At 39.5% G+C, this 12454-nt stretch overlaps 1 long non-coding RNA gene across 1 annotated transcript; it reads left to right on the forward strand.

Annotated features, from left to right (window-relative positions):
• Positions 1-6521: 6521 nt before the first annotated feature.
• Positions 6522-11313, forward strand: LOC128136113 (uncharacterized). Its single transcript, XR_008233258.1, has 3 exons — positions 6522-7515; positions 7857-7957; positions 11007-11313. It is a non-coding gene; the product is annotated as an uncharacterized LOC128136113 (long non-coding RNA).
• The last annotated feature ends 1141 nt before the right edge of the window (positions 11314-12454 follow it).

Genomic DNA, 12454 nt, shown 5'->3' on the forward strand with positions numbered 1-12454 from the left:
AAACTCTATTACAAGTTAGATAATCATTAAACAGCTCCTACCTAAATCCATTCTTTACCATAATCATTAAACAACAACCCTTACCTATATCTATAATAAGTAACCACGCTGATATATTTCTCCTAAAATTTCTAGCCCCCCATCTCACAGGTAAGTTGGGTTTTCCTACCAGTAGTAGGACTTTCCCATTCAAATGCAAACAAATTTTGACTTTCTTTGGCCAAAGGCAAACAGAAGAATGCATCTTTTAAGTCTAATACTGTAAACCATACCTGATTACTTCATAATTTAGTGAGTAAAGTATAAGGGTTGGCTACCACAGGGTGTAAATCTTTAACGATTCTATTCACTCCTCTTAAATCCTGTACTACCCGATAAGTTCCATCCGGTTTCTTTACTGGTAATATAGAATCATAGAATCATAGAATCATTTCGGTTGGAAAAGACCTTCAAGATCATCGAGTCCAACCATTAACCATGCCCCCTAAACCATGCCCTGGAGTATATGGGGGTATTATATTCTGATTCACATTCCGCTAACAGTCCATGCTGTAAAAAATTATTAATTGGGCTTTCTATCCCTTTTCGGTCTTCTAGTTTCAAAGGATATTGCTTTTGTTGTACCGGACTGGTTCCTTCCTTGAGCTCTATGACTATAGGAATGGCATTTTTCACCCTCCCAGGAGTCCCTGCGGCCCATACTCCTGGATATACCTGATTAATAATTTCTTCAGTTTCGGGGGTTGTTGCGGCAGACTTCCCAGGGTACATTAGGGCTAAACTCAAAACCTCAATTAATTGATTTTCCTTTACTTTTAATTCCATAGTCCCATGTTTAAAAGTTATCACCACTCCTAATTGTTCTAATAAGTCCTGACCCAATAGTGGTTTGGGAGAATTTGGCAAATACAAAAATCAATGTATCCCAATTTGCTTCCCTAACTTGAATTTGAGGGGTTTTAAAAAGAACACTTTTTCCTGTTGGCCAGTAGCTCCTTTTACATTTACAAAGTCTTTACTTACAGGTATCAATTCTTGATTTAAAATAGAGAAAGAGGCTCCCATATCCACCAAAAATTCTACTACTTTCCCCGATTTCCCTAGCTTAATTTTAACCAGTGGATCCGCTAGGGTAGATGCCCCAGGTCCCCGTCAGTCGGCCTCCGCTTCCGCTATCACAGCCTGTTGTACTCCCTTATGTTTTGGGCATTCATTTTTCCAATGTCCTTCCTCCTGACAATACGCACACTGGTTTCTTCCCAATACCCGTTCTATCCCTCTTCTATTCCCAAAGGGCCTTCCTCTCCCACATCCTCTAAATCCTCCATTTACCATTCCTTTCTGTTTCAAAGCTGCCACCGTCGCTGTCACCATTACTTTTGTTAATTTTCGTTTACCTGTATCCTCTTGATTTCTAAAAACTCTTCAAGCAACTTCTCTAAGTCCCTTATATCAGGCCCTTTTAACTTCTGTAACTTTCTCCTTATATCTGTAGATGACTGTCCCAGAAACAAAGAGACAAGCTGTTGCTGTCCCACGTCTGAAGAAGGATCTAGGGTAGTGTATTTTCTCATGGCATTTCTTATTTGATCTAGAAATTCAGTAGGGGTTTCTTTTAGCCCCTGTTTGACAGCATATAATGCGGACCAGTTTACAGCCTTTGGAATCACATTCTCTAGTCCCAACTTAATCCAATCTCGATATTGTCTTAGCATTCTATAATCTCGAGCATCATTGGGATCCCAGTGTGGGTCAGTCAGGGGGACGTGGTCATCTACATTCCCCTGTAAAGTTCCTCCGGTGATCTGGGCCTGTACGTGGGTTCGAGTGGTTTTTAATACCATTTGTTTTTCTGTTTCTGTCATTTCTCCTAAAATTAAATCTACATCTGACCAATTGGGATCCTGATTTCTTACTATTAATTCAAATCGCTTTGCCACTTTAATGGGGTCATCTCGATATCCCTTAGCTACCTCTTTCCAGGCATCCAGATCAGCGGTGGAAAAGGGAACTTTTACCCTAGCTGGGCCTCCCGTCCCCATTACTTCTCTCAATGGGGCTAGGAGTAACGGAGCCCTCTGGGTTTTACTCCGGGTTTGTGCTGTAATTGGAGTAAAATTGCTTGTTGCTCCTTCCTCCTCACTGTTGCTATCTGTTTTGGACAGGGGTAAGGGAGGCAGATTTTGTAATGGAGGGGGCAATCCCAGATCCTCGGGCTGCTCTTCTACCTCCTCTACTTCCTTCCTGGGGTTTGTCAGCTTCAAACACCTTTGTCCGATGTTACGCGCTGAGCAGCATCTCTTCATTTTCTCCTGTCTCTTTCTTTCACCTCTATGTTCTTTTTCTAAGGATAAAACCAGGGGGTCTTGTGGTGGTACATTGATCCCACAATCTCTCTGCCAGTCCGGGTGGTTTCGTAAGGTAAGGAACATATCGGCATATATAACCTCATCCCATTTTTCTTCTTTCCGCAAAAATAACATTAACTGCAATATAGTATTATAATTCAAAGATCCATTAAAGGGCCATCTTTTATCCCCCTCCAGCTTGTATAAAGGCCACCATTGATTACAGTATTTAATTAGCAGTTTTTTGTTCACATTCCCACCTGGTGGTCCCCCTATATCTCTCCAATGTGCTAGGATACATCCTAGGGGGCTTTTCTTTGCAATTCCACCACTTTGTTGTCCCCCCATTCTACTTTATTGATTCTGTACCTCATTTATTTTTCCACAGATTACTTTAATAACCTCAACCTGTCTCTCTTTATTTTTCCACTTTGACCATGTTCCACAATTCTCACACTGAATATCCCATCCAAATACTACCCATAGGTTTTGATCACAAATAAAACAATTTACGAGAAAAAGTGGTTCACATTCATTTCCACAGTGAAATACACAGTTCTCCAGATTTCCCACACTCACTTCGCAGCTGTGCCGTGTCCCAGTCACTCACCAGTCACACCAGAGTTAACTCAGCTTATTCATACATGAGCGTCAAATCCAAATCAATTTTCAGTAAACAATTCCTTACAAGTATATCCAAGTTCAATACCAATAAATCAATACCGCCACAGAGTACATTATTGCAGAAGTACGTAGCTCAACCCGTGCCCATACCAACGTACTAAATACCAGAGTACACCACTCACAGCGAGTGTGCACAAAACCAGAAGTACAAAAACTTATACAAATTATATAAGCTCTGTACCAGATGTATACCCTCAGGCACTAGTAGCCTGGTATACGGTGCTCCACGTAGGACGTCTCCTATGACTTATGAGTACCCCCTAACGACCGGTCTCCAGAACAGAAACTCAGAAAATTTAAAGAATACCTTTACTCCTTAGATGGTCCTTGTCTGCTCCCGCAGTGATCTGATTGAGACGAGGAGTCCCTCCGGGAAATCCTGGGGGTACCCTAGGGAGTCCTGTTCTCAGCGGGTCCTGCAGCCGAGCAGAGTGGGTCCCATCTGGGTCGCCAAAATGATGCCGTGAAAAGCTGAAATCAGGACTCAATAGTCAGGATGACTATTAAGTAGGTATTCTTTATTGCAGTGCTGGGTGCACAGGGGATTGCTCCTAATATGCGTGCCACACCAGGTCAGTTATGCAGCTTATATGCAAGTTATACATACATATTCATAGAAGTGATGAACATATTCATGATTGTCCTGAGAACTCATTATCATAGGTAACCACCCATTCCCACATGCACATTATAGTCTTTGGGTGGGCTTCAGATACATCTGGTGGTCGTTTACTTCATCCACTCCTCTTCATCACCATGTCCCCTTGGTGAACTATAGCTTTTACTCCTGTGTTCTTGCTGACAAAACCACAGAGCTAGTTTCAGTTGGTTCTGCAGTCTTGAGGCATCCTATGCCTCTTTATCTCATAGTGTCCTTGCATTCCGTTCCCGAAGATAAATTCCATTAAAAGATTACCATATGCTTACATATACGTTTCACAATATCACTGTTACATAGTTCATTGCTGCTGCTTGTTAAAAAGTTTTGGCTAGTAAATTTCCATCAAGCTTTCGCTTCAATCCCAGAGACTAGGACTGCAGAATAAAGAACAGAGACATAGAATTCCATATTTTAAATCTAGAGTTAAACAAATTATGTTCAAGAAAACTTCAGAACAAGGAGCTAGACTTGCTTATATATTTTTGCATCATGTTGAAGGTAGAAATATAATGATGATTTGGTCATCTTCACCCTAAGACAGTTGTTTCTGAGCTCAGAAATTGAGAAATAAAACCTGTTCTTTCTTTTCAACTACCTAAAAGGTGTTTATAAATGAGACACATTCAGCATTGGTACAAAATTGACTGCAAAATTTTGGTAACCAATGAGGATGTACCTGGGTGTTGCAGAGCCCCTTCTGGGCAGCCCAGCCAACAACTCCAATGCTTATGTACTTCTCTACTTAATGTGAAATTGCACACAGGTCAGGGAGGCCTGCTTTCCAGTTGTGTGTGTCACTGCAGAGGTGGTTTCTGTGCGCATAGCTACCATGCTTACTGTTGTATTTTATGTAAATCATTTAATGGACTAATATACACACCTGCAAATAACTTGCCAGTCTCACATAAGAACATCCTGCCCTCTGGGATTTGTGCGTACAAAGCATTATCTTGTTTCATATGATGATTTGTTTAAGCATGTTAAAACTTGACATTTAAAGGGTATGCAGGGATCTGACTAGGTGAGAATCTGTGAACAGCTGGTAAAGGTCAGCTTTTGGAGACTGATACTCCTTGTAATGTACTGTGGTCTGCTGGAAAGTGAGATATCAAGGCAGGGAGGGGATCTGTTTATGGTGTTAGGGAACGAGAGCTATTCAAGTACCTGAACCAAATGCCTTAATATTTTTTTGTTAGTGTGGTGCAGTTATGTATGGGTAAATGAGGATATCTGGAGGCCAACAAACTCTTGCACTCCTCCTGCCTTTTGCTTTAGCCACTTCTATCACCATTTATTCTCAGATGATCCTTCCTAGCTTTTCTTCATAGCTGCTCTTCAGCAAGTACAGTAAAAAGGGCCAGCCTGTTACAACCATGGATTTGAGTAACCCACAAATGTAAATGAAGGCAAATGTTTTTCTGCTGCTCTTCTGAAGACATGAGAGGGAGATATATGCATGCGACACAGCTGTCAGTTCAGTGTGTGTCCTGTATTGTAAATGCGCTTTTTTTTTTTTTTTTTGGTAACCCTGCAAGAAAGTAAGTTCAAAAGCCAGTCCTCCTGTGGGCATCCATTCCCCAATGGAGGATGGAACCTAAGAATATCTACAGCTCTTAGAGAGGGCATTTTGGAAACTGAGAATTCTTTTTTTCTTTTAGCATTTGAAATGTTTTATTAGAATGGTGCTGAGAAGGGAAGAATAAAAAAATTGGGTTTGCAAGAGGAGGTAGAGTTATTACAAGTTTAGAGTGAGACTAAATAATTTCTGTTGGTATTTGAACATCTGTCTTTCAAAAGTGACTGTTTCTTTTAGAAATATTTTGGTTTTGTAATATATTTTTCTGAAGATTTTTAACTGCATTAAACTTTTCTTCAAAATTAATATCTGTGGGGCTTTTTAAACATGAAGTGATTGATACTAAAGTAAAATAAAATAAAAAGCTCTAATCTGCTTGGCTTTCAGAAGGAAGATTCTTCTATCAGTGATTGAATATCAGATTTGGAGACCTTTCATGGCTAAAGCTGCTTGGATTCATTTATTTCAGGCCATGTATTACTGTCTCAAAAAATTGTGCTATAGGTTAACAACTATATGCCTTTTGAATGAAGACAGTTAAGACAAAGCTTAATAGGATAAGTTGGTCAAGTAAAATCTTTGAATCAGTTCAGTAGACCGTAATACAATAAACAATTTTATAAATGTATAATTGGAGCTTATTTTTTACTTTGGGGTATGTCATGGTTTAACCCCAGCCAGCAACTAAGCACTAAAGCCGCTCTATCACACCCTCTTCTCAACTGGACAGGGGAGAGAAAATATAACAAAGGGCTCATAAGTCAAGATAAGGACAGGGAGAGATCACTCAACCAATTACCGTCACAGGAAAAACAGACTCGACTTGGGGAAAATTAACTTAATTTATTGCCAATCAAACCAGAGTAGGGTAATGAGAAATAAAACCAAATCTCAGAACACCTTCCCCCCACCCCTCCTTTCTTCCCGGGCACAACTTCACTCCCGAATTCTCTACCTACCCCCCCCCCCCCCCAGCGGCACAGGGGTACACGGAATGGGGGTTGCGGTCAGTTCATCACACATTGTCTCTGCCACTCTTTCCTCTTCAGGGGCAGGACTCATCACACTCTTCCCCTGCTCCAGTGTGGGGTCCCTACCATGGGACACAGTCCTCCACGAACTTCTCCAATGTGGGTCCTTCCCACGGGCTGCAGTTCTTCACAAACTGCTCCAGCATGGGTCCCTTCCATGGGGTGCAGTCCTTCAGGAACAGACTGCTCCAGCGTGAGTCCCCCACAGGGTCACAAGTCCTGCCAGAAAACCTGTTCCAACGTGGGCTCCTCTCTCCATGGGTCCACAGGTCCTATCAGAAGCCTGCTCCAGCGTGGGCTTCCCACGGGGTCACAGCCTCCTTCGGGAACCCACCTGCTCTGGCGTGGGGTCCTCCCTGGGCTGCAGGGGGACAGCCTGCCTCACCATGGTCTTCACCATGGGCTGCAGGGGAATCTCTGCTCTGGCACCTGGAGCACCTCCTCCCCCTCCTTCTTCACTGACTTTGGTGTCTGCAGGGCTGTTTCTCTTACATGTTCTCACTCCTCTCTTCCAGCTGCCATTTCTGTGCCCACTGCAACTTTTTTTCCCTTCTTAAATATGTTATCACAGAGGCACTACCACTGTCCCTGATTGGCTTGGCCTCGGTCAGTGGTGGTTCTGTCTTAGAGCCAGCTGGCATTGGCTCTATCGGACATGGGGGGAAGCTTCCAGCAACTTCTCACAGAAGCCACCCCTGTAGCCCCCCTGCTACCAAAACCTTGCCATGCAAACCTAATACACTGAAGCAATTCAGATGGAAATTACATAACTCCAAGTTTTTTCCATAATTCAGATTCTAATAATTTAGGATGCATGTTGAGATCTTTGAATGAAAGTGCTAAAGAAACTCCATCTACTTTGATGCTAGTTATTTTAATGTTCTTATCCAATTAGGCCTTTGAACCCTCCATCAGATTGTTTTGAGTAAGGTTGACCAGGCACTCCATACAAAAGCATCTGTTGACCCAGCAGGTGAATATGCCAAATACTGTATGGAGAGTCTAGGAATTCCTGTGATCCCAGGCATGTCAGTCTGAAACTTTTCTACAGCATGTCCAAATGCTTTGATTAAATATGCCTTTCTTTCCCAATAATGCTTGACATAAAAAAAAAAGAAAGAGTTGTTGTTTGTAAAATATTCTACTTTATGAAACTGAAATAATTACTTTAAAACTTGGGGTGATCTTAATGATCTCTTCTGAAGGAAGATTAAGGTAAATATAAAACTTAACCTTTTGGAGGCTATATTTTAGAGTGACTAGATGAGAATATCACATTAGATGTTCTGTCACATCCGTGTTGGATGTGCAACTAGCCTAAAATGGGAAATTGAGTTTCCCTTGTAGTCAACAGAATATGGCCGATACTTTTAGAGGTGTACTCAGACCCTTTATGTTAGAAGTTTCAAAGTAGTTGATGCAAATTCCTTAGTAATTTCTTCTTAAAGTTGAAGTACTGTATACATCAAAGGAATAACTGCATTTGATTTAAATAAATTAATGTTAATCTACTTTTTAAGGAACAAACATGCTAGCTACTTTTGGACATTTGGCAGGTGGTTATGATGGTCAGTACTATGGATACCTGCGTAGTGAAGTATTTTCCATGGACATTTTTTATAACTGCTTTAAGCAAGAAGTTATAATGAATCCAAAGGTAGGTGATGAATACTTCTTACTGAAGACTTTTGTTGCACTTTGTCTCTGAAACCATATTTATTACAGTCATGATCCATAGGTGTAACAGCTCAAGTACTTTTTCTGTACCTGTCAAATTCAGATCAACAACAACAAAAAAAGTTGTATAAGTAACTTAATTACTTTAGAAAACCATCTTAAAATTTCCAAGAGCACTTGGATTTTAATACAATTCTTACATAGGGTCATATATTTAATATTATTTTATGACACTTAAGACATTGTGTCGCATTGACTAATGCCTTCCTCTTTGATTTTAGACTGAAAAACCATACTCCTCCATTGCAAGAGCAGATGCATATTCTGCTGTGAAAGCTGTATGATAATAGTGCTCTGTTTCCATTAATAATACCTCAAGTGTGTGGTATTTTTATGTAGTTATTATTTAGAAAACTGAATTTATTTTGAGCTTCCTCTTTCACAGCACAGCATAACTCGCAATTTTTTCCTCTTTAGTTTTTTTCCCAAGTGGCTTTTGAAGTTCAAATCATTAACAGGTTCTAGATTTACTGGGCTTTTTTCCCTTGTGTAATTCTTCGGCCTCTTCTGCATCCAGCAGAATTTGTGCATGAGAGGCTTTGAGAATAATTTAATTATGCTAGGAGCAAGTGGATATTTTCTATGTTTCAGCTAAAAGGCAACTAGTGCCTCTTTTAATGTGAACCTTGCTATCCAAGCTAAGAAGTGAGGAAGAAAAGTGATTATTTGTGTGTGTGTGTGCGCGCGCGCGCCTTGCATTCTTGCACATGTGTGTGGACACACACTTTGCTTGGATGCTGATATAACTCCAGGGGTAATTCTGTGGCGATTTGCCCTCCGTCCTCAGAGCAATGCTATTTTCTCAAATGGGTTCTCTTTCAACTTGTTTTTCTTATTTGCTTTCCATGTAAGTGTAATAGAGTTCTACAGGATGGGACAAACAATCTTTTATAAACAAATACTAGACACCAGTATGAATTTTGTAGTTACTCATATTTCATTATATCTAGATTTAGACTACTGTTCAGAACAGCAGGAAAGGAAAACAGTTATGCTATCATGACTAGGGCTTTTAGAAATTTGGCTTACCTCTTCCTGTTAGAATAAAACCTCTCTTCCTGTTTTGAGCAACAGTTATAGAAACTAGTTTCAGAGACTGTATCTATAAAAATTCTTCAGCAAACACTTAACTCTAACTTCATTAGTTGTCACATTCCTCAATTCTGGTCTCCCTAGAACTAAGCAATGTACTGACTCTGGACAGACATCAATGAAGACTCAAGTCTACTCAAATAACACTTTCAAACTAAAAGGAACAATTTCTTCATTTGCTGCTAATATTCAGGAAAGTGACACAGAGAAATATAAGCAATGCTTCAGTAATTATTTTTTATTATTATTATTTTTCCATTTTAGTTTTTTCCAGCTGTTAATCGCATTACCAATTGCATTGTCTGAATTGTCATGGAAGTCCATTAGCTAAAAAGACCTTTGCTTGTTTTTGCAGTACAGCTATCAGGAAATGGTGTAGTTCTGTAATCTCATAGCTTTGACATGTGTGGGAAGTATATATGTGTATATACAGTGACTAAAAGGAAGAACATTGTTTTCCTCAATATCAAAAATATCTAGGACATCTGCATGCAAAATAATCATGATAGTCATGTCTCAGAAGCCCAAAATTCTCCAGATATGTTCTTTAAAATATGACCTCTTGTGAAGAAAGTCCTCATTACTGACTATTGTCTCAGAAGTTTGGTTCATTCTTTTTAAAGGAATCCATTCCTTCTAAAGTAATAATGTTTCTTCCTGAAAACAAAGCCTGAATTAAGTGTCCATTACCTTAAGACACTTTAATAGGGGAGTTAGATGTGTTTGTATATATTATATATACTACTATGCATATAATATGTGTATATGTGCCATGTTATTCCTCAGTGCTATATCTATCTCTGAACTATCATCTCTGTTCTCCAAACAGAGATTAAAGAAAGAGAAATCATCAATTAAGAGTGAATGGATGTTAGGTTCCCTTTTCCTGCCAGTCAGTCACGGGGATAATCCATCACTGAAGACTGTGTGGAAATTGCATGTTTGTTATCCGTTATAGAATGTCTTCCAGACAAATTGTGATTGTAACTTCCAAAACAGTGTAAAAACCACAAGAAAAAGGATTTCTTAGAGAATAGGTTAAACCTTTGCTGTCTTTGTTGCCGAAATCCGGAATAAAACTCCTTAACAGCAATGAGAAGTTAAGAAGCAGGCACTCCTTTATTGCAGCGCTGGGCACACGGGGGATCGCTCCACCTATCGTGTGCACCTGTCTTGTCTAACGATACAGTTAAATACACACCTGTTATACATATTCATTAAGTTTCTGGGAAATATTATACATAATCATCAACTTTCCAGTAAATCATTAGCATATGTATATGTCTCTTCACGCAGGCGCAGCAAAGGTCTCTGGTGGTCTTCAGAAGCCCTCTGGTGGTCTTTCATAGTCTTCCTCACTTGTCCGCTTCTTGACCTCCTTTAGCTGATTCTGCGCAGTATGATTCTCATCACTATCTATATTAGTTTGCATAAAAATGTATACTATGTTCTCTTTTGAAATCCAACCTTTTCAATGATTGGTCTTTCAGTTTGTTATCAAAAATGGGAAAGGTAGGGAGTTTTCAAGAAGCGAATCTTCTTGGCTTCTTAAAAGAAAATACAAGCCAACGATAATCAGCTAAAAGTACAGTACTGCACATTCTTTAAGTTCTTTATCTACTATGGTTACACTCCACAACTCTATATTCCTAATATTTCAGTTGTAATCAGATTTGATTTCTTTTAAAATGTAACATCTTGAGTTCTTCCAAAAGATCTAAATTATACTTGTGGTATATTCTGATTTGGTATTAAGAAAATCTGGAAGGAGAGAAGATGTTTAATCATGCATAGATTTTTAAATACACATAAAATACAGAAAAGAGGAAATTTGTAAGATAAGAAATACTAACATATTCTGCTTTACCTTTTATCAGACTGGGATGAAATACAGAAACTTCATTTTGAAACCTGGAGGATCTTTGGATGGGATGGATCTGCTTCAGAATTTCTTGGAGCATAAACCAAGCCAGAGAACTTTCCTACTGAGTAAGGGATTATGTGTTCAGTAAGGTTATGGTGCCTTTGTAATGGCATGTAAGTATGGAATGAGCTGGAAATGTCAGTGTATTTCACATCTTAACTATGTATAATTCTAGGGAAATTGGGTCAATTTTTGATGATTTTTTAAATTGTATAAGTAAAAAATGTGATTTTTAAATTGCATAGGACTACAACATTGAACATGGGTGTCCTGGGTTCAGCTGGGATAGAGTTAATTTTTACAGGAACCTGGGAGGTGGGGGGGCATAGCCGGGGCAGCCGACCTGAACTAGCCAAGGAGCTATTCCATACCATGTGACATCATGCTCAGTATATAAATGGGGAGCAGGCCGGGGGGAGGGCTCTGGACTTTCGGTGGCGGAGCGTCGGGTTCTGGGTGGTGAGCAGTTGCACTGTGCATTACTCGTTTTGTATATTCTTTCATTAGTACCGTTGTTGTTGTTGTAACTTTTTTTGTGTTGTCCCAGTAAAATGCCCTTGTCTCAACCCTCGAGGTTCCAGTTTTTTTTCTTTTCTCTCCTCCGTCTCCTCCCTATCCCACCGGAGGGGGGCGGGAGGAGTGAGCGAGCGGCTGCGTGGTCCTTTGTTACCGGCTGGGCTGAAACCACGACAATGGGAAAAAAATCTGAGAGGTGTAGAAGCTGAGAAATTTGGATGGTAATTTCTTTGAATTTTTATGAAATAATACTAATCAGCATGGGGAGTTGATGCCTTGTTTCTCTTTTAATAGATGCACTTAAACTATGTCTTGTGAACGAATTTTAAAACTAGAGAGAAAAAAAAGGACACTACCAGAAATAAAAGAAACAGATTCTTTTTTATTCTGTATTCTTTTATTGTATTGATGGCTCACGAATGTTTTTGATGGAGATGAAGTGTGTTTGATTTAATCATGGTTTGGTTTCAGTCTAGCTTCCTGACAAATTTCAAGACTGAGAATCTGCCCCAGACAGCTTTACAGCAGAGATACTTGCGTGATACTTTTAGATTTCATTCTGATGCATGTTAAATTCTTGTATAATTTAGAAACTTATATAGTATAACTAAAAAGAAAAAACCCTACCATTTGAGCTATCATTTTCTTCCCTTCATTGAGGAAAACCAGCCAAAATCTGTGACCTTGGCATTTCTCCCACCACTCTTTATTTTTTGTTGATGATCACAAATCAGGTCTTTTCCAAATTATATCAACACTGGCACTAAAAAGGTATACTTGAGCAATTATAATGGTTTCAGTTGGTTTGTGAAGTATTTTGAGATACATATAAGGAAGGAAGGGAAGAAGATGTCCCCGGTGGGCATGGTAAAAGTCAATACAAGA

This window comes from Harpia harpyja, chromosome W (assembly GCF_026419915.1).
Source record: "Harpia harpyja isolate bHarHar1 chromosome W, bHarHar1 primary haplotype, whole genome shotgun sequence".
NCBI classification, from domain to species: Eukaryota; Metazoa; Chordata; class Aves; order Accipitriformes; family Accipitridae; genus Harpia; species Harpia harpyja.